The sequence below is a fragment of the Procambarus clarkii genome, chromosome 22 (genome assembly GCF_040958095.1).
Source record: "Procambarus clarkii isolate CNS0578487 chromosome 22, FALCON_Pclarkii_2.0, whole genome shotgun sequence".
Classification (NCBI taxonomy): Eukaryota; Metazoa; Arthropoda; class Malacostraca; order Decapoda; family Cambaridae; genus Procambarus; species Procambarus clarkii.
In genome coordinates this window covers 37,157,541-37,184,833 of record NC_091171.1, presented here as the reverse complement: position 1 = coordinate 37,184,833, position 27,293 = coordinate 37,157,541, and the positions used below count along the sequence as shown (strand labels likewise).

Here is a 27,293-nt window from a genome sequence, read left to right as displayed (position 1 = left end):
AGCTTAAATCCCATCTACCTCAGTTGGTAACAGCTTAAATCACATCTACCTCAGTTGGTAACAGCTTAAATCCCATCTACTTCAGTTGGTAACAGCTTAAATCCCATCTACCTCAGTTGGTAACAGCTTAAATCCCATCTACCTCAGTTGGTAACAGCTTAAATCCCATCTACCTCAGTTGGTAACAGCTTAAATCCCATCTACCTCAGTTGGTAACAGCTTAAATCCCATCTACCTCAGTTGGTAACAGCTTAAATCCCATCTACCTCAGTTGGTAACAGCTTAAATCCCATCTACCTCAGTTGGTAACAGCTTAAATCCCATCTACCTCAGTTGGTAACAGCTTAAATCCCATCTACCTCAGTTGGTAACAGCTTAAATCCCATCTACCTCAGTTGGTAACAGCTTAAATCCCATCTACCTAAGTTGGTAACAGCTTAAATCCCATCTACCTTAGTTGGTAACAGCTTAAATCCCATCTACCTCAGTTGGTAACAGCTGCACATCAGGAACACACTGGACATCCCGGCTCAACATCAAGGCTTTCTAAACGGTCAAGGCTCCATCCTGTTTAATGTTGGGGTTAAGGCCCATCACCAACGGAAATTGAATTGAAATGAGTTTATTGAGGTAAAATACACACAAAGGGATGAGGTGTGTATTTTACCTCAATAAACTTATTTCAATTTCAATTCAATTTCCGTTGGTGATAGGCCTTAACCCCAACATTAAACAGGATGGAGCCTTGACCGTTTAGAAAGCCTTGATGTTGAGCCGGGATGTCCAGTGTGTTCCTGATGTGCAGCTGTTACCAACTGAGGTAGATGGGATTTAAGCTGTTACCAACTGAGGTAGATGGGATTTAAGCTGTTACCAACTGAGGTAGATGGGATTTAAGCTGTTACCAACTGAGGTAGATGGGATTTAAGCTGTTACCAACTGAGGTAGATGGGATTTAAGCTGTTACCAACTGAGGTAGATGGGATTTAAGCTGTTACCAACTGAGGTAGATGGGATCTAAGCTGTTACCACCTCCCCTTCATTTCCTTATTAATATCTCTCTCAAAATACTACATAAATGATTATGTTATCTCTCAGCCCTATCATCGCATAATATATCTGGATTCTAACCAGCCACTTTGGCCCTTATAAACTTCACTGTCACACAAGAGCATTGCCTCACACAGTCTTCGTCCATGAAACGTCAGCTCCCCTCTTACTCTTCTCATTCTGTTTCACTCCTGCTCTTTGCCAGCCCGTCATCATCACAGTCCTCACCAAAAAGAAAAAAAATGATCGTTATTCCAGCCGCCAAATCTTTATGAATGAAAAACGTTTAACACACGACTCACAACTGATGCAGCCTCTCCTCAGACCTAATTCATCCCATCCAGCGGTTGACCCAAAGACTTATTCAGAAATTCAACTCGTCCTCATAAACAAAGGCCAAAGACCATTTCATGCAAGCGTCAACCCCCCTCCCCCCTGTTTATGAATGAAAAACGGTTTACAAAATACTCCAACCCGTCCTCGACTCAAGTCCATTACATCCAGCGGTCGACCCCACAGACGTATTCATAGATTTTAATATGCTGTTCATTCAAAACAGTAATTTTCTCAAATATATATTAGTATTATAATATGTTAGCATATTGTGCATATATAGGCATAAGTTAGGTTAGGTGTTTAGGTTCTGTTGGTGATTATTTGTATTTGTAGTACGTGGGTGAAGCATTTTTACCGATGTGGTTCGAACAAAATTCGTCAGCAAAGCGTCCAGTACGTACTGGAAGGTGTTCCAACGTCATCAGTTGTGAGTCGTGTGTAAACCGTTTTTCATTCATAAACAGGGGGGGTTTGGCGGGTGCATGGAATCACTTTTGGATCTTTGTTTGGAGGACGGACTGGGAATGGAATGGACTTGGTCTGAGGACGGGTTGAAATGCTTCACCCACGTACTACAAATACAAATGATCGCCAGCAGAATGTAAACACCTAACCTAACCTGTGCCTAAATATGAACAATATCAAATATAAAATAATTTATATCAGAAAATTCCTATTTAGAATGAACTATTTATTCCTATTTAGCACGTTAATTACAATTGTTGAATGCGTCTTTGGGTCGACCGCTGTACGAAATTAACATTGCCTGAGTGTGAGTTGAACAAATGCTAAGAGAATCTAAACACCTAACATAAGCCAATCTATGCATAGAACTCTAATATGTATAATAATATTTATACACGAGATAAAGCTGTATTTAATACACAGTACGTTGAAATTGATGAAAACGTCTTGGAAAAGAAGGGGGGGGGGTGTTGGCTGCCGCTTTAACAAGCCTAGCCTGAGGACAGGGTGCTTAAATGACTGCTGGATGTAAATAAAAGTCACAAAGTGATGGAAAATTTAACGAAAAGAACAGCACGGGGAAAAAGAAAGAAAAGCGCACGAAAAGTGATAGAAAACCCATAGAAATAATGCAATAAAAATGCTTAATCAAGATGCAAAACAAAAAAATAAATGAAGAAAAGGTCGGAAAAAGAGCAAGATTTGATAAGACAAGATATTTACAAGAAAAGGGTTTGAAATGACCAAAGAGGAACGCGGGAAAATATGGGAGGAAAGCGCGGGAAAATATGGGAGGAAAGAGCGGGAAATAATGGGACCGTCAGTTGCGCGGGAGTGTATTAACGCCGACCGGAGCCAGGAAATGGAAGCGATAAAATATAAACACCGCTGTACGTCAGGGAAGGGGGGTAGGAGAGGGGAAAATATGGGGGGAGAACACTTAAGGGGGGAATCTAAATGAATCACCCCTAAGGGCCGACATTTAAGGGATGTGTAGCAATCAAGGGTGTAGAACTTTTGAAAGATTGCAACAGGAGGATTGTTAAAGAGAACAATGGTAGATTAGACGGTGGCGCTCAAGGGCATATATATACTGCTACTCTAAACTATAAGGGTTGCAGAGCTTAATGTCCAAAGCTATTCACAACAGTATTTTGTGTGTAGTGATCATGTGTCCTCTGTTCCTTCTCTCATTTAGGGTTGTGAGATTAACATCGACATCTCGTAAGATGATTTGTCATACAGAGAGATGGAATTTGGTAGCCAACACTACCAAAGATAGTGTGGACTAGCTTCAGTAGAAGCCTCCTCTTTTTCTGTGGATTCAGTGGAATCCCATGTTCTATAACTTGTGCCATGTTGTGGTACAAGGGTAAAGTGCGCGACTGGGAGTGCCTTGATTGCTGGTTCGAATCACCTCATTGCTCCAATTGATTTTCTCAGTAATAGTAATAAAAACAATCAATGTACTACTGCGACCACAACTACACCGCCTGTTAATACTGCAATTACCACTATTGCTACCACTACCAGAACTATTGTTACTACTACTAATGCTATTAATACCACAACTACCACTGTTAATAATATTTATAATTAACAAACGACCTCCCTCCTACTACCTCCCCAAAGCGTCTCGTCACATCCCCCCCTTGACCGCGACCTATTTCCCGCCATGACCCTGGACCTATATCCCGCCATGACCCTGGACCTATATCCCGCCATGACCTCTCCTGTCTGGTGAGAGGAGCCAGCAGGGTCTCAAGGCGGAAGGGCTGCGGTACTATTACTCACACCAGCACATTTTAATCTCCTAAAAGCTGCCACAACAAAGGAACCTGAAAATAAAGCAATGTTCTTTCCTTGGAATGATATACGGGTGACAGATTTTTATTTTATCTACTAATTATGTAATAGTGTTATTATGTATATAATATATATGTATTATATATATAAAATAAATACTTAAAATACAATAAACAATGCAATAAATACTTAAAACATACAAACAGGAAGGCGACATGCTAGTTGAAAATAATATATATATATATATATATATATATATATATATATATATATATATATATATATATATATATATATATATTAATATATATATATATATATATTATTAATATATAATAATATATAAATATATATATATATATATATATATATATATATATATATATATATATATATATATATATATATATATATATATATATATATATATATATATATTGGTTCATGGACATAAGAAAAAGCGTAAACTACAGATGGCCTAATGACCAATACTTGTGAGTTCCTGGAAGTAATGTCTATAGGGTAGTTGTCTAGTAATCATTTTACCAAGATCGTTTTTTTTTAATTGATTCATTAAAATTGTATTTTGAAAGTGTATAAAGCTTTACTAATATTCATGTTATATGATGTTGTAATTTGCATCATTGTAGATTAACAAATATTTATTTAAAAAATGTTTTTACAAGCGTCAGTTGGCCTCCAACTTTGGAGAGGCCAACACGCCGGCACACCATCACAGTATTGGAACTCTGGGCGCAAGATTCAGAAAGTCGTCGGGATAAATATAAAAACGTATTAATGGCGGTCAGAAGAGGAAGCTTGGAGTGCATCTTGAACACCAGCAGGCACGGCCAGGCAAATGTGGAGAGTCACGGGGAATAATTTAATGAGTTCCGGCGGCTCCATGGGAGAAGCAGCGAGTGGGAGAGGCTACGACGCCCCCAGGAAGGTGGCCGCCACACATTGCCACAACCGGAAAGTGATCTATATTTTCGTTTTATCTTTGCTCGGATACAACAAGATCTATACCAGGCACCAATATTATGACGTCATGGTGACGTCACATACCTCGTGCATGCCCATGTATGAAAAGGCATAATGATTTATCCCATATTTTTGTTAGCTTAGGTTAGATTCGGCGAGATCAGGTCAGGTTTAGGGAGTAGAGATGACGTAGAGGGGATATATATATATATATATATATATATATATATATATATATATATATATATATATATATATATATATATATATATATATATATGATGACCAGACCACACACTAGAAATTGAAGAGACGACGACGTTTCGGTCCGTCCTGGACCATTCTCAAGTCGATTGTGATGAGGACAGGTAGGGACAGGAATTAAATAGGCAAGAGAGAGCTGAGGAGGAAAGTCAGGTGTAGGGGATAGTAGTAATGAGAACTGCAGCAGGCCTATTGGCCCATACGAGGCAGCTCCTATTATAACCACCGAAGGAGATGGTAATAGGAATAAGAAGAGGATAGCAAGGGAGCGTAGAAGACAATGAACAGAAAAAGGGAGAAGAGAGAAAGAAAGGGAAAGAGAAAGAAAGAAATGGAAGGGGGAAAGCTTATGTTAAGTCACGTTTGTTAGAAAGATTAGAGCATTTGAGTATATACTGTGAAAGGGAAGAGTCCACAGCAACAAAGCCAGGACTCAAGTTCATGTTGGGTACATTGTTAATAAGAGCCGATTCTACAAGACGGCGTCTGTGTAGAGTAGAGGCAGGAAAGATTATTTTGGAGGAAGACCAATCAATGGGATGATTAGAATCCCTCACATGGCAGAAGAGAGCATTGTTAGTGTCTGCAGACATAACACTTCTCTTGTGTTCTTTAAGTCTGTCATTCAGTGTACGGCCATACACTGAATGACAGACTTAAAGAACACAAGAGAAGTGTTATGTCTGCAGACACTAACAATGCTCTCTTCTGCCATGTGAGGGATTCTAATCATCCCATTGATTGGTCTTCCTCCAAAATAATCTTTCCTGCCTCTACTCTACACAGACGCCGTCTTGTAGAATCGGCTCTTATTAACAATGTACCCAACATGAACTTGAGTCCTGGCTTTGTTGCTGTGGACTCTTCCCTTTCACAGTATATACTCAAATGCTCTAATCTTTCTAACAAACGTGACTTAACATAAGCTTTCCCCCTTCCATTTCTTTCTTTCTCTTTCCCTTTCTTTCTCTCTTCTCCCTTTTTCTGTTCATTGTCTTCTACGCTCCCTTGCTATCCTCTTCTTATTCCTATTACCATCTCCTTCGGTGGTTATAATAGGAGCTGCCTCGTATGGGCCAATAGGCCTGCTGCAGTTCTCATTACTACTATCCCCTACACCTGACTTTCCTCCTCAGCTCTCTCTTGCCTATTTAATTCCTGTCCCTACCTGTCCTCATCACAATCGACTTGAGAATGGTCCAGGACGGACCGAAACGTCGTCGTCTCTTCAATTTCTAGTGTGTGGTCTGGTCATCATACTTCAGCCACGTTATTGTGACTCATCGCCTGCATATATATATATTATATATATATTATATATATATTATATATATATTATATATATATTATATATATATTATATATATATATTATATATATACTTTTCTCAGGTCTGAATGTATTGTCAGTGAGATCGCAACCAAAATGGTTCGCCAACGGACCTTATAACCTACTAACCTTACCTGACCCAACATAAGCTAACCTTACCCAATCTAACCTAATCTTACCCAACCTAACCTAACCTAAGATAAGACAACCTAATCGAACGATGTTTGCGTCTTGTGTACGATCTCTGTACTAAGCGTTGTCAACACTCCATGATGCGTAGGGATACCCTGGGCGCTTCACGCCTCCCTCCCTCCCTCCAGATTTTTACTACGCCCCAAAAATAGATCAATCGCATAGAACCCATAAGTTTATATATATATATAACTTGTACATGATAAATTTTGAGGTATCAAGTCGCCACTCGACGACTGCCAGACAAGAGAGTACCAAACAGAGCGGCCATACACCATACAGTATACCACACACACCAAGGTTTTCAGAGTTACCTACATGGCGAATTATCAAGATACAAATATACAATTTTGAGTTGACATGAAAACAATAATTCCCTCAAACTGACAGGTGTATATAGCGGCATCACCAGCAAAGCCTAAGATTGACTTCACGAGTTTCTGAAGACAAATACACATTAAATAAAAACAACAGATACGGCCAAGATACGTCAAGATAACTCAAGATAACAGTTTCCGTTCCAAGGGGCAGGAAGCCTGATGTTTATCGAGATCTCTCTCCCAAAGCCCAACAACTGAAACTCTCTACAATGCAACCCACAGCAGCTGCCTATTTCACTGCTAGGTGAACAGCGACATCAGTTGAAAAGATACGTGGTCAACCGCTTTTGTCGCGCCCCAAAATTGAACCAGGGTCCCTCAGTTGAGTGCCGAGGACGTAGACCACTGTGCTACAGGATCCATGACCACCACCCCCCCCACCCCTGCTTCTTTGGGGAGTTCCTAACGACCTCGTGGCCCGCCCTCTGACTCTGGCCTCGTGGCCCGCCCTCTGACTCTGGCCTCGTGGCCCGCCCTCTGACTCTGGCCTCGTGGCCCGCCCTCTGACTCTGGCCTCGTGGCCCGCCCTCTGACTCTGGCCTCGTGGCCCGCCCTCTGACTCTGGCCTCGTGGCCCGCCCTCTGACTCTGGCCTCGTGGCCCGCCCTCTGACTCTGGCCTCGTGGCCCGCCCTCTGACTCTGGCCTCGTGGCCCGCCCTCTGACTCTGGCCTCGTGGCCCGCCCTCTGACTCTGGCCTCGTGGCCCGCCCTCTGACTCTGGCCTCGTGGCCCGCCCTCTGACTCTGGCCTCGTGGCCCGCCCTCTGACTCTGGCCTCGTGGCCCGCCCTCTGACTCTGGCCTCGTGGCCCGCCCTCTGACTCTGGCCTCGTGGCCCGCCCTCTGACTCTGGCCTCGTGGCCCGCCCTCTGACTCTGGCCTCGTGGCCCGCCCTCTGACTCTGGCCTCGTGGCCCGCCCTCTGACTCGGGCCTGTATACGACATGCATGTATGTGTGATCTCCCACATATACAACAAGCATGTATGTGTGGTCTCTCACATATACGACAAAACGTATGTGTGATCTCCCAATAATCTGTATTAATAAAAATCCTAAAATAAAACACCAGTATAAAAACAATAAAAACAACAACAGTACAACACCGAAGACAAAATAAGCAATACAGAATAATAAAAACATGAAAAAACATAATAAAATCAAAGACATTATATATAAAACTTCAGAGTCAGTAATTAACAACAAAACAGATAATGTAATCAACAAAGCCAATAATAAAAAAAGTCTGATAAATAGACACAATCTTAAACTCAATAATGAAAACTAATGTTGCTCGTCTGACTGTATGATGAATGGAGCGCAGAATCCGACTGCCTCACACAGGCGTTTCTGTGTGATGGATTTCATCCTCTCTGGGGGAAACTTTTGGAAAAGGAACTCAACTTGCACGGATATGACGTCATCAATACAAACAAACTTTCCCGCGCCTTTTCAAGACTCTCGAACATTTGGAATTGAATATACAATGGATGGTGAATTTCATCATATTTTGATATCAGCCTTTATCAACTATTACGTCACCGTTATTAACAAACTTTTCGGAGCTCTTGCTAACCTTTTAATGTAGACTGTAGAGTCTTCTATTATTTTGAGTTACGTCATCATAAAGCAAATGGGTGACATTTATTATATGTGAGTGTTGTTGTTGTGAATTGAGGGGCGACGGTGATCGTGGGATCGGATGCGTTACCCGTAAAGGGTTAATCGCAAAGCCTAATGGCGAAACGAATAACGCCTAACACCAGAAACTAATATGCCTCGCGGCCAATAAACGCACAGACGGGCAGATGATTGGGGGAGCCCCGGGAGTCCCTCAGGGTAACAAGCACCGCCCCCGTCCCACACACAGAACACTGAGTAGCAAAACCAAAAACTCGGCTCCCAACTAAAACGCAAAAGACATCCAGTGTTTTCCGGCAGAGCAGAAGCAAGCCGCCCACCTCCAGGAGCCCACCAACTCCCGGCACTCCTCGGCCAAGCCGCAGCCGAACACCGTCACCCCGCCAGGAGAACCAGCCAGAAAACGTCCAAAAATCTATCAAAAGTCCTGTGACCCAAGGTGATATGTGCGTCAGGCATCGCAACAATCCGGATCGATGAATAAGGACGACCAACGGCAGTATCAAATCCAAAATTGCAAAACATAACGTGATCAGGCGGCTCCCAGGCGGAGGAGGTGTCCAGACGTCCGCTCGTCGTCAAGGTTGAACCAGGAGTCGTAATATCTGAGCAACCCGTCTTCGACTCAAGTCCATTACATCCAGCAGTCCGTCCTCCAAACAAAGATCCAAAAGTGATTCCATGAACCCGCCAAACCCCCTGTTTATGAATGAAAAGCGGTTTACACACGACTCACAACTGCTGACGTTCGAACATATCCGGAACAAGTGCTTCACTGACGAATTTTATTCGAATCACAACGCTATAAATGCTTCACCCACGTACTACAAATACAAATAATCGCCAACAGAACCTAAACACCTAACCTAACCTATCCTATGCCTATATATACACAATATGCTAATATATTATAATATTAATTTATACTTGAGAAAATTCCCGTTTTGAATAAACAGCATGTTAAAATTTATGAATGCGTCTGTGGGGTTGACAGCTGAATGTAATGGACTTAGAGTCGAGGACGGGTTGGAAGATTAGCATGGTCCTTGCGCAAACGATTTGGTCAGGGTTCGATCTTGACCAGGGAGGATTGTCTGAGCGCCAATCCTTAACGATTCGTGCCTGTTCACCCAGCAGTAACTGGGTGCCTGTTGACCTTATGACAGGTCGTGTTCCGGGGAAAACCAGTAAAGGATTACGCTTCTCATGAGCTATGGGAAGGGAAAGTTCGAAGCATGCTAACAGGAGTCAAAGGTCGTCTTCAATACCCACCTGTGTAAAAAAAAAATAAGGCAAAATCGTGAAGTGTTAAATATTTTGTTTTACTCTTGTGGATTGAATGCTGGGGAAGGTCAGTAGCTGACCTAGGGGGACCATACACCTGATGCTTCTGTTCACCTAGCAGTAAATAGCAGTCCGCAGGAGTTAGGCAACTGTTGTGGGTTGTATCCTGGAGAAGGTCAGCAGTTCGACCTAGGGAGCACTTCGACACAAACCTAAGTACAGACTTCACGTCCTCAACAATAGGAATTAGGTTCAGGTCTTTCATGCTCTTAAGCTTTACCCTGGAAACACAAACCGAAACTGTCTATTTTCCGCTTGTTACAACTTGTAATAAAGTTGTTACATCTTGGCTTAACGTGTTTATGACGTATTAGAACGTTGTTACAACTTGCTATATTAGTTGTTATAACTGGTTAGGTGTTAAAACTTGTTCGAACGTTGTACCAACGTCGTCGTTTCGGTGTGTGTTTGGCGGGTAGTGACCAAAGTAAGGTGGGGGGGGGGGGGAGGTGCAGGAATTAGACACACGGAATATATAGAACGAGGATGGAGATTGAGTGGGCTGCAAAGTTCAGTGACGTGTCCACGTTGGGTGTTGCATTGTGCTACAGCTCAGTGATGTGTGGGGCTGGCGGGTGACGGGGGTGTGTGTGTGTGCGTGCTAGGCTGCTGCCATTTTTCCCGCCTTGTGACGCGGGCGTCACAAGGCGGGACAAACGGCAGCGCCATCACTGACCCAGCGCCATCACTTACACAGCGCCATAACAACACAGTATGGCATCGTGGATATGAGCCTCAAAGTCAGTCTTATTTCCAAGTTATCGCAAAATAAACCAAGGTTCCCCTTTCCAATTTAACGCCGTACCTCCATTCCCATCTCTCTCACTCTCGCGGGGACCAATCATTATCGAGTTTATCAACTGGAGGTAAGTTATGGTTGGCTGTTCCTCAGCTCGCTGACAGGTTTCCGCTACTTCATCACAATCGAAGACATCCGACCTCTTGTTTCCCTGGCGAGAAGCCCCGGGAAAATGTATCTTTGGGGCGACACAGTTTGTCTTGTCTTGTTTTTGAGGTAAATTAGCATCACCGTATTTGATGACCTATAATGGCCAAGACACATGGTAATAGTGACGCAAGGTATTATAGACACATGGTAATACTGACGCAATGTATTATAGACACATGGTAACACTGACGCAAGGTATTATAGCAACCCGTCCTCAATCTGTGCTCGTCCATACAGCTGCCGACCCCGACACCCACGAAAATAACAAAACGATAACAGTAACTATAACATAAACCCAAATAACAAACAATCAGCAGAAGGTGAAGGCAGCATCTCCAGCGGGAGATATAAAGATTTTCATCACGTGCCGGTAGTGTATCGTTGAGGCGGGAACCCCGCGTCACACAGCGAGCCTCGAACCAGTAGCAGACAGCCGTGCTCAAACACTCCCAGCGGGAGCGACAAGCCGGCTCCACAAGGCGGGAAAACACTGCACACACGAAAAAGGGTCATCCGATTACTTGATTTACAGTCTGGGATTATCAGGGATGGAATTGCTGGGGAGAGAGAGAGAGAGAGAGAGAGAGAGAGAGAGAGAGAGAGAGAGAGAGAGAGAGAGAGAGTGAGAGAACTGGACTAAGAACAGACAGAGTCACGAGAGGAATAAGGAGACAAACAGAAGGGTAACCGAAAAATGATACGGAAAGGCGGGAGGCACACTAGAGGGAGGCTGACAGGAAGGAAATTGACAGGAGACGGAGGAACACTCCAGAACCGTCCCACATACCATTCAAGGTGAGATGGAAAATGGGATGAATTAAACGAGCAAAAATTGGAACCCTGCCTTACACGGGCCCTTATGAACCAAATATAACTCAGCAATAAGTTGAGGCACATAACTAAACACTTGGCGGCTGAGCAAAGTAAAGATATCTGGAATACGAGAAGACACTTTGTCCCCTGAAAGAACTGGACCAGTTCTCGCTAGAAGAGGGAATAAAGATGGGACATAATAGAGATATACAAGATACTTACAGGGATTGCCAGGATAGAGGAAGATCAAATTATTGCAACGAGTACCGGTATAACAAGACGGCATCGATGGGTGCTTGAGAAACCCTCGCGTGATTGAGATATTAAAGACTTGTCTTTAGCTTGACAGTAGTTGGAAAATGGGAAAGGATTAAACGAGTATATTGAAGGAGCTAACACACACACACACACACACACACACACACACACACACACACACACAGAGGCAAATGATAACCATATTTGCTTACCCTTATGCCCCCTTCTCTTTTATGGCTACTGTGAGCGTTCACCAGTAGCCATTCTCTGAGGGTCTACTGTCTTTGTCATGCTCCACCACTGGAGCCCACGCCTGGCGGGACTGGAACACTGGAACCCATCACTGGCGGGACTGGAACACTGGAAGCCATCACTGGCAGGACTGGAACACTGGAACCCATCACTGGTGGGACTGGAACACTGGAACCCATCACTGGTGGGACTGGAACACTGGAACCCATCACTGGCGGGACTGGAACACTGGAACCCATCACTGGCAGGACTGGAACACTGGAACCCATCACTGGCAGGACTGGAACACTGGAACCCATCACTGGTGGGACTGGAACACTGGAACCCATCACTGGCGGGACTGGAACACTGGAACCCATCACTGGCAGGACTGGAACACTAGAACCCATCACTGGCGGGACTGGAACACTGGAACCCATCACTGGCAGGACTGGAACACTGGAACCCATCACTGGCGAGACTGGAACACTGGAATTAAAAACTGTAACCAGCCATAATTAAGAGATTATTTTGATCTAGTAGTCAGGTAATGATTTTTCTTAACCAATAATCTGCCCAAAACAAAATGCAGTGCATTTGGCCTAATTGATCATTCAGTAGTCAATGGCTGTTGGCCAATGTTCGCTGTCAGTTGGCCAATGTCCGCTACATATCATTTATCATTATGAAATATTACACTCCAAGATTCTTTGTATTCCAGACCCTAGTCTCGTCTCCAAAGACTAGGGTCTCCAGACCCTAGTCTGGAGACCTTAGTACATATCTTACATTTCCATGTAAGACCCTGGAGATGTTAGGCTCTTTGGAGACGTACCAGTAATGTTGTACTGGAACACACTCGAGATGGTATAACGAAGGCGGGAAAAGCCTCGTCACGATTTATAATTATATAAAATATACCCTGGTAATGTTAGAGATTTAATAAACTTTATGTTAAACCCAACTTTGCTACTTGGCCACCCTTGTGAATGAGTGTAGCCGAGTAACCAACCCTGGGCCTGTGTGGTCACCATCCATAACTCATCCTCACAACCTAAATTCCTGAGACTCGTCACTTCAACCCCCCCAGCTGGCTAGGCTTCCCTACCCACGCACTCCAAACTCGTCTCAACTCAACAAATCACATCGGGTCCCCCACACCGGCTTGGCATGACGTGGTCGCTGCTGCTGCTGCCACAGGCGGAAGACGAGGACTTGTCAGCATCGCCACCTCCTGCAAGAATGACCTGGGAATAGTTAACCAGGCACAACTAGAGGAGTTTGGGATTACCAGTGGGGAGGTAAGGAAGCTTTTGATGATGTTGGATGTGACAAAGGCTATAGGCCCGGATGGAACCTCACCATGGATACTAAAGGAAGGAGCAGGAGCACTGTGCCTGCCACTCTCCATGGTGCATAACAAATCACTGGTAACAAGTGAACTGCCCAAAATTTGGAAGACGGCTAATGTAGTCCCGATATTCAAGAAGGGGTGTAGACAGGAGGCACCGAACTACAGGCCAGTGTCTGTAACTTGCATTCCATGCAAGCTGATGGAGAAGATTGTGCGAAAAAAGCTAGTGGAACATCTGGAGCGAAAGAACTTGGTAACACAACATCAGCATGGGTTCAGGGATGGCAAATCATGCCTCACAGGATTAATTTATTTCTATGACCAGGGAACACAAATCAGGTAAGAAAGAGAGAGGTGGATACACTGCATATTTTTGGATTGCCAAAAAGCCTTTCACACAGTACCACTCAAGACATTAGTGCACAAGCTGGAAATGTAGGCAGGAATGAAAGGGAAGGTTCTCCATTGGATAAGGAAGAACCTAAGCAACAGAAGACAGCGAATCACTGTGAGATGGGAGGTCTCCGAGTGGTGAGGCGTCATCAGTGGAGTCCCGCAGGGATCAGTCCTTGGACCTATACTGTTTCTGATATATGTAAACGATCTCCCAGAGGGAATAGAATCGTTCCTATCATTGTTTGCTGATGATGCAAAAATGATGAGGAGGATTAAGACAGAGGAAGATAGTACGAGGCTACAAGATGATCTAGACAAACTGAATGGATGATCCAACAAATTTCTACTAAAGTTCAACCCGAGTAAATGTAGGTAATGAAACTAGGCAGAGGAAACCAGAAGGCCAGACACAGGATATCGAATGGGAGATGAAGTCCTTCATGAAACGAACAGAGAGAATGATCTAGGAGTTGATATCACACCAAACTTGTCTCATGAAGCCCACATCAAAAGAATAACATCTGCGGCGTATGCAAGGCTGGCTAACATCAGAACTGCCTTCAGGAACCTGTGCAAGGAATCTTTCAGAACCTTGTATACCACGTATGTAAGACCAATCCTGGATTATGCGGCCCCAGCATGGACCCCGTACTTTGTCAAGCACAAGACGAAGCTTGAAAAAGTTCAGAGGTATGCCACTAGGCTAGTCCCAGAACTAAAAGGCATGAGTTCCGAGGAAAGGCTGCGTGAAATACACCTCACGTTGCTGGAAGACAGGAGAGCTCGGGAAGACATGATCACTACCTATGAAATTCTCAGAGAAATTGTCAGGGTAGATATGGATAAACTATTTAACACGGGTGGTACGCGAAAAAGGGGACACAGGGGGAAACTGAGTACTCAAATAAGTCACAGGGACGTTAGAAAGAACTTTTTCAGTGTCAGAGTAGTTAACAGATGGAATGCATTAGGCAGTGATGTGGTGGAGGCTGACTCCATACACAGTTTCAAATGTAGATATGATAGAGCCCAGTAGGCTCAGGAATCTGTACACCAGTTGATTGACAGTTGAGAGGCGGGACCAAAGAGTCAAAGCTCAACCCTCGCAAGCACAACTAGGTGAATACAACTAGGTGAGTACACACACACACACACGTCATAAATACACAATAAAACTGACCATTACCCAAAATGGCGTTGAGTTCCGGCACCGTGAGAGTACCACACTTCTCTCTCCTGTATAAACATGATCCCTATCCCATACAGACCAGTTCCATCTCCCATATAGAGAAGATTTCTCTCTGTTCCCAGAGAGAGAGAGAGAGAGAGAGAGAGAGAAAGAAAGTGTGTGTGTATTTACTATGTGTACTACTGTATTGGTATTTACTATTTGTGCCTGCTGGATCGAGCTGTTAGCTCTTGGACCCCGCCTTTCTGAACGTCGGTTGCCTAATGTCCTGACTCCCGACCTATTTTCCTGTATCATATCTATTACATATACTTCTCTCTAGCACACAAACACACACACACACACACACACACACACACACACACACATGTAGAGTCCTACATGTCGATGTTTGCGGATGACGCAAAGTTGATGAGAAGAGTTGTGACAGATGAGGATTGCAGGATCCTCCAAGAGGACCTGAAAAGGTTGCAGAGATGGCCAGAGAAATGGCTACTGGAATTCAACACGAGCAAATGTAAAGTTATGGAAATGGGACTAGGAGATAGGAGACCAAAGGGACAGTACACAATGAAGGGGAACAGCCTACCTGTGACGACGCGCGAAAGAGACCTGGGTGTGGACGTAACACCTAATCTATCTCCTGAGGCACATATAAATAGGATAACGACAGCAGCATACTCTACACTGGAAAAAGTTAGAACATCATTCAGAAACCTAAGTAAGGAGGCATTTAGGGCGCTTTACACTGCCTACGTGAAGCCAGTCTTAGAGTATGCCGCCTCATCATGGAGTCCACATCTGAAGAAGCATATAATGAAACTGGAAAAGGTTCAGAGGTTTGCAACGAGACTCGTCCCAGAGCTACGAGGGATGGGGTATAAGGAGCGCCTGAGGGAACTGTGCCTTACGACACTAGAAAGAAGAAGGGAGAGGGGGGGGACATGATAGGAACGTATAAAATACTCAGAGGGATTGACAGAGTGGACATAGACGAAATGTTCACACGGAATAGTAACAGAACGAGGGGACATGGATGGAAGCTTGAAACTCAGATGAGTCACAGAGATGTTAGGAAGCTTTCTTTTAGCGTGAGAGTAGTGGGAAAATGGAATGCACTTCAGGAACAGGTTGTGGAAGCAAATACTATTCATAATTTTAAAACCAGGTATGATAGGGAAATGGGACAGGAGTCATTGCTGTAAACAACCGATGCTCGAAAGGCGGGATCCAAGAGTCAATGCTCGATCCTGCAGACACAACTAGGTGAGTACAACTAGGTGAGTATACACACACACACACACACACACACACACACACACACACACAGGGGCCTCGTAGCCTGGTGGATAGCGCGCAGGACTCGTAATTCTGTGGCGCGGGTTCGATTCCCGCACGAGGCAGAAACAAATGGGCAAAGTTTCTTTCACCCTGAATGCCCCTGTTACCTAGCAGTAAATAGGTACCTGGGAGCTAGTCAGCTGTCACGGGCTGCTTCCTGGTGTGTGTGTGTGTGTGTGTGTGTGTGTACTCACCTAATTGTGCGCGCGCGTGTATGTGTGTGTGTGTGTGTGTGTGTGTGTGTGTGTGTGTGTGTGTGTGTGTGTGTGTGTGTGTGTGGTGTGGGGAAAAAAAAAGTAGTTAGTAAACAGTTGAGAGGCGGGCCGAAAGAGCAAAGCTCAACCCCCGCAAACACAACTAGGTGAATACACACACACACACACACACACTCACACATCCCCAGGATGATGCTCGTAACAGCTCTCTAACTCCAAGTTACCTCTTTACTACTAGGTGAAGAGTGGCATCAGGTGAAATAAACTCTACCTATTTGTTTCTATCTCGGGCGGGAATCGAACCCGGGCTCATGGGACTATGCCATATGTAAGGGCTGTCCACTCGACGGCTTGTGTGTAATCACCTATTTGTACTTGCAGGGGTTGAGCTTTGGCTCTTTGGTCCCGCCTCTCAACTGTCAATCAACTGGATGTGTGGTAGGGGGAGGGAGATAGTTGTCAGGGGAAAGCGCCAAGCCATTACGACTATACAGCACTGGGAAGGGGACAGGATAAGGATTTGAGATGGGACGGGGGGAAGGAATGGTGCAAAACCACTTATGGACGGTCGGGAATTGAACCCCGACCTGCATGACGCGAGACCGTCGCTCTACCGTCCAGCCCAAGTGATAAGGGGAAGTATTATCATACATAATCAGTCAATACCAGAGCTGTTCTTTAGGACTACATCCGAACATCTCTTGAGGTTATCTCGAGATGATTTCGGGGCTTAGCGTCCTCGCGGCCCGGTCCTCGACTCTCATTGGAGCCTGCCTCGAACTCTGACACATAACACGGCACAATCCCGGGTTTTAATAAGCATCTCAATACCTTTGATCAGCAGTTCCTCAAACACACATACCAAAGGTACCAAGGAACTCGCCTCAAAGGTACCAAGAGGTACCTTTGAGGCGAGACCTGAGAGTCCTGCCTCTATTATTTGGTCTCGTTTAGTGATAACACGGACAGCTTTGTCTCACTCCTGACCTATTGTTTACATTTTAAATCATCTGGTTTACTGGTTTACCACTTAAATCTCGAAGCAGTTTGCACTCAATCTGACCACCAATTGCAGAGAAAATAAAGTTTTGAACTTTTGGATACTGTCTTGAAGGTCTGGGTACAGCCTTGAAGGTCTGGGTACAGGCTTGAAGGTCTGGGTATACCCTTGAAGGTCTGGGTACAGCCTTGAAGGTCTGGGTACAGCCTTGAAGGTCTGGGTACAGCCTTGAAGGTCTGGGTATACCCTTGAAGGTCTGGGTACAGCCTTGAAGGTCTGGGTACAGCCTTGAAGGTCTGGGTACAGCCTTGAAGGTCTGGGTACAGCCTTGAAGGTCTGGGTATACCCTTGAAGGTCTGGGTACACCCTTGAAGGTCTGGGTACACCCTTCAAGGTCTGGATACACCTTTGAAGGTCTGGGTACAGCCTTGAAGGTCTGGGTATACCCTTGAAGGTCTGGGTATACCCTTGAAGGTCTGGGTACACCCTTCAAGGTCTGGGTACACCCTTCAAGGTCTGGGTACACCCTTCAAGGTCTGGGTACACCCTTGAAGGTCTGGGTACACCCTTCAAGGTCTGGATACACCTTTGAAGGTCTGGGTACAGCCTTGAAGGTCTGGGTACAGCCTTGAAGGTCTGGGTATACCCTTGAAGGTCTGGGTACACCCTTCAAGGTCTGGGTACACCCTTGAAGGTCTGGGTACGCCCTTCAAGGTCTGGGTACACCCTTGAAGGTCTGGGTACACCCTTCAAGGTCTGGATACACCTTTGAAGGTCTGGGTACAGCCTTGAAGGTCTGGGTACACCCTTGAAGGTCTGGGTACACCCTTGAAGGTCTGGGTACACCCTTGAAGGTCTGGGTACACCCTTGAAGGTCTGGGTACACCCTTGAAGGTCTGGGTACACCCTTGAAGGTCTGGGTACACCCTTGAAGGTCTGGGTACACCCTTGAAGGTCTGGGTACACCCTTGAAGGTCTGGGTACAATCTTGAGCTTCTGGGTACAGCTTTGAACTTCTGGGTACAGCTTTGAACCTCTGGGTACAGCATTGAATTTCTGGGTACAGCATTGAACCTCTGGGTACAGCATTGAACTTCTGGGTACAGCATTGAGCGTCTGGGTACAGCATTGAACTTCTGGGTACAGCACATATACTGCTTTTCTTTCACTACACATTTATAATGTGATAAAGAAATCAAGGAGATTGGCGAATAATATTGATCAGAAACCCACACTTTAAACCTGTTTAGGCTACACACACATTTTCTCTACGGAAACCCTGTAGATGTTGTGCTGTTTGGTCACGAATGATTGCTCACATGAGTTTACATATTGCTGAAGTTTAGTTAAATGGCAGATGGTTAAACTGAAGTGCTTTATTGTAGGTATTGTAGCTTGATTAATTGATGTTTGTAAGCTTTTAATCTCGCGGAAGTGTCCTCCTGTCCACTCCAGTTGTCTGTCCCTTCTCTAACCTTCCCTGTCATCTCTCTCTCCCCCTTCCATTATATCCCCTTGCTAGCCCCTCTCTCTTTCCTATATCCCATTATCTATTTCTTGCACACTTATCTCCCCAGTCCTATATTTTCTCATCTCCGCCTTTATCTGTCCACCACCACCACCTCTTCTTCTTCCTCTGTCTTCCTCGTCTACCTTATTCCTCCTCTACCAACCTTCGCTCTGTCGCCTCTGTCTGACCCCGGTTCACCTCACACCTTCCCCATCTTGTACAAAGAGTGCGATCAGTTTGCCCCTCACGCCAGCGAGGCCTCGACCTTCCCCTCTCTCTCTCTCTCTCTCTCTCTCTCTCTCTCTACCACCCTCGCTGCTTACCTATCCTGCCTTCCGATTCTGTCACTGTCCATCTCTCTGTCTCTGTCGACGACGGTAGTTCTTTGTCTCTTCTTCCTTAGGGAGGGAAGCAGAGGACGGGTCCATCCTTCTCTTGTCCGAGTAGGCTCTGAAGCAAACGTCGGAGACTGTAATTAAGTGTTCACAGTATTTAATCTCTGGATACACACAATTGTTTTTCTATAATCTGTTTTATCACGTTTTCTCTCTCTCTGTTTATCTGTACATATCTGTTCCTCCCAGGGGTGTTCTCTCTCTCAATCTATATACAAATGTTTCTAACACACTCCCATGTTCTCTCTCTCTCTCTCTCTCCCTCTCTTCCATTCCCTCTCCTACCGTCCGCCCCGGGGCCTCAGTGTCTCTTATGATAAAAAATAATGATGCCCTTGTTGCACCGGACACGGGAAGTCAAGATGTGCGCCGCTAACAAAGCCAATACGTGAATACAAGCGTTAACGAAGCCAATGTTGAGGTAGACACACACGTCTGTGCCCTTGGGTAACGAACTATGGTGAGGCTTTTGTCTTATTTATTTCTGACAGTGATTGAATTTCCGCTTATCATCATAGGTGTGTTGATCATTTATGAACATTAGATTGAGATTACTTTTATATTTATAGCAGAACACATGGGTCAAATTTTTTTTTAAAAAGCTGTCTGCTTCAGATATTAATAAAAATGAGCCGTTTATCAGGCATTTTTAACGTGCTGAATACATATATATATTAATTACAAATGATTAGCTATTGTATTACGTGTAATGGTGGTAACAAAATCTTGCTCGATTCGACAAGTGGTGGATGGTGCACGTTTTTCACCCAGGTGTCAATGGTAGAGGGAGTGGCCAGTGGTAGAGGGAGAGGCCAGTGGTAGAGGGAGTGGCCAGTGGTAGAGGGAGTGGCCAGTGGTAGAGGGAGTGGCCAGTGGTAGAGGGAGTAGCCAATGGTAGAGGGAGTGGCCAGTGGTAGAGGGAGTGGCCTTGGTAGAGGGAGTGGCCAGTGGTAGAGGGAGTGGACAATGGTAGAGGGAGTGGCCAGTGGTAGAGGAAGTGGCCAGTGGTAGAGGAAGTGGCCAGTGGTAGAGGAAGTGGCCAATGGTAGAGGGAGTGGCCAATGGTAGAGGGAGTGGCCAGTGGTAGACGGAGTGGCCAATGGTAGAGGGAGTGGCCAATGGTAGAGGGAGTGGCCAGTGGTAGAGGGAGTGGCCAGTGGTAGAGGGAGTGGACAGTGGTAGAGGGAGTGGCCAGTGGTAGAGGGAGTGGCCAGTGGTAGAGGGAGTGGCCAGTGGTAGAGGGAGTGGCCAGTGGTAGAGGGAGTGGCCAGTGGTAGAGGGAGTGGCCAGTGGTAGAGGGAGTGGCCAATGGTAGAGGGAGTGGCCAATGGTAGAGGGAGTGGCCAATGGTAGAGGGAGTGGCCAGTGGTAGAGGGAGTGACCAGTGTCTCATAACATGGCGGGAATCTCTCACACAACCTTCCCACTACACAAAGACTCACAGCTGAAGGTGATGCGCGCAGCCTGCCGACCCATCACAAGAGCAGCACCCTGCCAGTCTCCATGCAGCTCTCGCTCATGTCGGTCATCGTTTAACAATCTCTAAAGTTGCTTCATGTTGTCATAATTTTCTTCTCATATGTACTGCATAACCCACTGGAACTGTTGACAAAACACTCCTATTATGGAGCAAAATAGCCTTAAAACTCTATCTTGGATCAAGACCACAGCTGCTCAACAATTTAAAACATCATTTCTGTTCTCAGTAATACAGAATTAAAGTCACGCTCGGCATCTTGCATATCATCGCCTGTATGTAAAATGTGAACCCAATGTGCTTGTTAAAAATTTATTTAACCGATTTAAATAAATCATTGAACCAGCTTAAGAATGTTTACGGTATTGTCTGCCGTTATACTTCAGATAAATATATATATATAATAAATTATATAGAACTGTGAGGGGGCAGAAGTATAGACAGAAAAAGCCACAAAAACACCCATTGGAACCCACTTGAAGGTAAAAGAAACACAGCTCTACAAAATTCACACGATTTTATTTATTGATAATATACACGCTTACATTACAAAAATATTCTGATTGCCTGTTCATGAACAGTGCGGTTCATTAACACAGCAGCACTGAAGCGTTTCCCACAGAGAAGTAACGTAAAAGATTCCAGGTGACGTTGTCTACCAACGCTCAACAAGCCAGCAACCACTCACAGCTACTGGGGAAGTGTGGAGCTACGAGCGGAAGCGAATGGTGTGAGGGTGGTGGTGTGTTGGGGGGGGGGTCGTGTTGGTGGGGAGGAGGGTCGTGTCGAGGGGAGGGTCGTGTGGGGGGAATGGGGGGGTGTGGGGGAGATGTTTGGGGATGTGGGGTCGTAGTAGTTAGCTTCATGGAGTTCGCAAACCCGCCTTGCCGCATAAGTCATGATAATTCTTTCGATCTATTTGTTTATTCCGAAAAATATTTTTTTATTATTTTATATTTTTATATACTGAAATTATGTTAGAGAGAGAGAGAGAGAGAGAGAGAGAGAGAGAGAGAGAGAGAGAGAGAGAGAGAGAGAGAGAGAGAGAGAGAGAGAGAGAGAGAGAGAGAGAGAGAGAGAGAGAGAGAGAGAGAGACATAAAGAAGTCTAAAAATCGTCGACACTTGTGCCATTAGAAATTAAACAAAAAATAATTACGAGTACAGGAGTGGACTCGGGAGCTGCAGGCGGGAAGGCGTTCTCCTGAGCTTAACATATACTTTTACTCGTCTCATTGAGCTCAACCATCTACAAGTCTTACTGAGGGACGAAAGAACACGAACTAACAAGCTACATACTCAGAAAAATAGCGTTTACAACATAAGGAAAATATACTTTCTATCTCTATCTGCAAGTGAAATGAATCGACAAGATGGAGAAAGCCGACAGAGGTAAAAACGAAACAAACTGCAGATCTGATTCACCAAGTCGTCCAACGGCCGTCTCCAAGCTCGACTAGGCTTGGACAAGCGCAGCCTGAGGATGGGTGCTAGGCTCCTGCTGCCACCTCCTCGAAGACGCACACGCAATTCCTTTCCGTTTGGTACAATACAAAACGTACAGACGATGAAGTCACAATAACGTGACTGAAGATCCGATGACTGAACCACACATCAGAAAATGAAAAAAAACGACGACGTTTCGATCCCTACCATTATCAAGTCGTGTGATAGACCGAAACATTTTCGTTTCTTCATTTTCTGATATGTGGTTTGGTTATCAATACTAAACTTTATTTTGTATTATGACTGACCATTATCATTTATGGTGTAATAGAAACGTCGTCGTTCCTTTATTTTCTGATGTGTGATTTGTTCAAGGCCAAACGTTATTTTATTAAATTATTAAATACAAATTGCTGTTGTGAAATATTAGTGGTTTTGTGCCTAGATAGGCCTACTTAAAGTCATATATGTTTATATTTCGATTTGATCTTATTCATGCAATCCGTCCTCCGAATAGAGTGTTGTATATTAACGCATACTCTAAGACCAAAAATCGTCGTACTAGAAAATGGCAGCGGCTCGCGAAATTGACATCCTGTCTCGATTTCTGTTTTGGGTCCTCTAGTAGGTTAGGATAAGGGCACTTTAGTACGACACTTTCTTGACGTTGGGAAACCTTAGGAAGACGGGCTAATTCATGTGGTTAAATTGTATAAGAACATAAGAATACAGGAAACTGGACTATTGGCGCTTAAGAGGCAGCTCCTATTGGGCCATACGAGGCAGCTCCTATTGGTCCATACGAGGCAGCTCCTATTGGGCCATACGAGGCAGCTCCTATTGGTCCATACGAGGCAGCTCCTATTGGGCCATACGAGGCAGCTCCTATTGGGCCATACGAAGCAGCTCCTATTGGGCCATACGAGGCAACTCCTATTGGTCCATACGAGGCAACTCCTATTGGTCCATACGAGGCAGCTCCTATTGGTCCATACGAGGCAGCTCCTATTGGTCCATACGAGGCAGCTCCTATTGGTCCATACGAGGCAGCTCCTATTGGTCCATACGAGGCAGCTCCTATTGGGCCATACGAGGCAACTCCTATTGGGCCATACGAGGCAGCTCCTATTGGGCCATACGAAGCAGCTCCTATTGGGCCATACGAGGCAACTCCTATTGGTCCATACGAGGCAACTCCTATTGGTCCATACGAGGCAGCTCCTATTGGTCCATACGAGGCAGCTCCTATTGGTCCATACGAGGCAACTCCTATTGGTCCATACGAGGCAGCTCCTATTGGGCCATACGAAGCAGCTCCTATTGGGCCATACGAAGCAGCTCCTATTGGGCCATACGAGGCAGCTCCTATTGGTCCATACGAGGCAGCTCCTATTGGGCCATACGAGGCAGCTCCTATTGGTCCATACGAGGCAGCTCCTATTGGTCCATACGAGGCAACTCCTATTGGTCCATACGAGGCAGCTCCTATTGGTCCATACGAGGCAGCTCCTATTGGGCCATACGAAGCAACCTCTATTTATATTCACCAAACTCTTTCATATTCATTTCTAACCTACATTTGAAACAACCCGTTTCCCCTGAATAGTACATGGCATTTTGACAAAGTTTTCCAAAGGCCAAAAACTGATGCACTAAAAATATCCCGTTTTCTCTTCGTGAGTCCTCGGGTAGGTTAGGTTTGGGCAATTTAGTACAACAGTTTAGTGACGTTGGGAATGCTCGAGAGAACGGGACTACGATCTCACATATTTTATGTTAGACGTGAATGAATCTTGTAACAACTAGTCCTCATGTTCAATGTTTTTCCATTAATAAACACTGGGGAAAACTTGTAACTGTGTACATTATTGCATAAAATATTGACTTAGTGTGTTGAAATTATTTCCATAAACTACAAAAGTGTGTTTTTTTAATCCGACATTATTATGTCTATGTCAAAACAGTCCCATAACTTTACAAATAATGGTAATTAACCTTTGAGAAAACATTTTTTTTGTTTATTTGAGAATGCTAAAACATTTACACATTCGCCTATGGAGACGGCCGCAGTTTGAGCATATTAGACTTGAGAATGGATCACATGCACTAACACATGGCACTAAATGTTTGTTGATAAGTCCCTTATTTTACTTCGCTTTGGGTTGACTTGTATAGAATGCGGGTCAGAGGCTAAAGTTCCCATTCTCAACCAGCCAGCGCAACCGGACACGACGTGGTAAATCAGATCTTACACACCCCCTTGATTTGCCCTCTGTAGACTGTATGAATATATAGCGAATAATTGTATACTTATCTGGAAGGTAGGGATGGGTGGGAAGGTGGAAAAGGGTAAAATTATTCATTTACATCTGAGCTTAGCTTCATTAACCACACGCACACACACACACACACACACACACACACACACACACACACACACACACACACACACACACACACACACACACACACACACACACACGCACACGCACACACGCACACGCTGGAGTCTAAACAACAAGTGGGATCCTCTGCTATCTCCGGAGCTTGACGATGATTACGAGAAACGGAAAAAAGTCACTTGGTTAACCCTGTATTGGATTCCATTATTGCAGAAACATACACATGTGGCACGCCTCTGTACCGTGCTTACACCAGCCTAGGATGACTCGACCAGACTATGTTTTGGGTTCCATTGAGGATAGGATGATCCTCGGTAGGTTAGGCAGGAATACGCAAGGTAAAACAGGGTTAGGTTAGAGCACGTTGGGTTAGGATACGTTTGGTTAGAGTATGCTAGGTCAGAGTAGGTTAGGTTAAAGTATGTCTGGTTAGGTTAAGTTGTTGGGATAAGTTAAAGAACCCTAGATTAGGCTCAGAAGACGTTCGGTTGTTAGGTTACATAAGGTTTAGTTAGCTTCAAGTGGGTTAGGCTAATGGGAAGTAGCTTGGAGGGTACCTCAGGATAGGTTGCCTGTGGGGCTAGGTCAGCTGCTCAAACATTATATGGGCAGAACATCCTCGGGAGATGTCTCACAGTTGGCGGGAGCCACAGACAAGCGCAACAGAAATACAAATACACAAACACCACCCACAGGAAAGCAACACTAGGCTTTCCTTACAAAAACAAAAACAAAAAAAAAATTCTGATGTTTAAGGCTAAAAATGCATTAGATATGTTTATTACTTTGCTTTGCAGTTAATTTTTAGTGCTTATTTTTCAATTTAACTTTCGTGCATTTAACCTGAGTGTGAAAAGAAGGGTAACATATATAAAGTTTATTAACATATGAAGGTGGAATTTTCAATTGCAATGCTCGAAAGTTAAATAAAAAAATATTGACTTGTTGATTCATGTGCATTGATTATGTTGTTTATAAATATTGATTATTGACAAGTAACACTGTTAACAGACAAACGGTACAAGGGAGAGGTGGTTAATCACCCATGACTGTCACAACAGGATAAACACGCCAACAGGTGCAACAGGAGAGATGTGTTTCAACGGTCCGAGACCTTGATGTCTGAGAGACCCTTAGTAGAGTCCTGGAAAAGGATTTATCGAGCATTTAAGTGTCCAATTACGAAACATCTACATCTTTCTTCAATCATGATTTTATTTACAATTAGTGAAATGTTTTTGGATCTCGAAGCACTACGAACTTATTTATAACAATAATAACCTTCAGTTGCAGGGAATCGAAACCCCCCATAAACAGTTTAATAACTCCAAACTAAGCACCTGTGATCGAAGAAAGATGTACAGGTTTCGTAAATGGACACGTAAATGTTTAATGAATCCTGGTCAGCACCCCCTTCTGTGGGATCTAACCTCACAGTACTCACTTGTCCTATCAAGAGTCAAATACGCAGTTCAATAAATAATATATATTATATCAGGGGAAATCACATTTAATTCACTTAGATCATCTGATATTCGAACTATTTATTGGCCAGAGTGACGATCGGGTATTTTCAAGGTCCGAGTTCGAGTCTTCAATGATCCAAATAAATTCGGAATGTGATCATTGATTTCATATTATATTATATATATATATATATATATATATATATATATATATATATATATATATATATATATATATATTTTTTTTTTTTTTTTCACTGGGAACAGAACAACTTTGGGGGTGTTGAAGGATAAAGATTGACGAGATTTAGTGCAAATCTTCCCAAGGATTAGTTTGTGGTTTTGATTCTGGAAATTAATGGTGCCAATGGTCGTTAGTGCCATGGTAAAGCTCTCTCAACAAGCAGCTTTACCCTAGGAAAATAACACATAACCTACGCTCTAGTAAAGGTGCCGTCATTCCTTAATGCGTATAGTTAGCGTGTGCTCTATGGTTTCCAAAGATTGTGATATGCAACTTATATCACTATCATTATGTATGGGGGTGCTCTCGGCGATATGTATAATGTAGATCATGTCATTGTTTTGCTTGGGATGCCTTGGGTGATATGTATAATTTAGGTCATGTCGCTGTTATGCTTGGGGTGCCTTGGGCGACATGCGTGTTAAAAAAGGCGCCTGAAATCCACATCAGGCAGAAAATTCATGTTTGACAAAAAAAAAAATCACGAAGCGACAGGCATAGAAAATTCCATTATGACTATGACGATATGTACACAGCGGGGAAACCATTATCGTGTCAACTATAGCCTTAAAATTAGTGGTTTGGGGAGTATGAGGGTTACTCTTATTTTTACAACAATTTACAGTATCAAATGCTGTCCGGAGACGTCATTCAAGGCAGCGACTATAGTTAACTATATAAACTTTGAAGAACTGAATATTTTGATAAGCTTCAGGAATGCAACTCTTCTTTTTTTTCACTCATGTACTCACATATAATTAAAAAACCATCTTAATTACACGTCTATCTAAAGGTGCTACAGCGTAAAACAGCCAAGCGAG

At 44.1% G+C, this 27,293-nt stretch overlaps 1 long non-coding RNA gene across 2 annotated transcripts in view; it reads right to left on the bottom strand.

The window, feature by feature from the left end:
• Window positions 1–875: 875 nt before the first annotated feature.
• Window positions 876–27,293, bottom strand: part of LOC138367365 (uncharacterized) — a 31,039-nt gene continuing 4,621 nt past the window's right edge. The window contains exons 1-4 of one of the 2 annotated variants that reach the window (XR_011229331.1): window positions 20,881–21,038; window positions 19,367–19,493; window positions 12,020–13,272; window positions 877–1,273 (exon numbers count right to left, since the gene is read on the bottom strand). This is a non-coding gene — a long non-coding RNA (uncharacterized lncRNA). Of the gene's footprint in view, window positions 1,274–12,019; window positions 13,273–19,366; window positions 19,494–20,880; window positions 21,039–27,293 lie in introns of those variants that run through there. The other variant, XR_011229332.1, reaches the window with a different exon arrangement.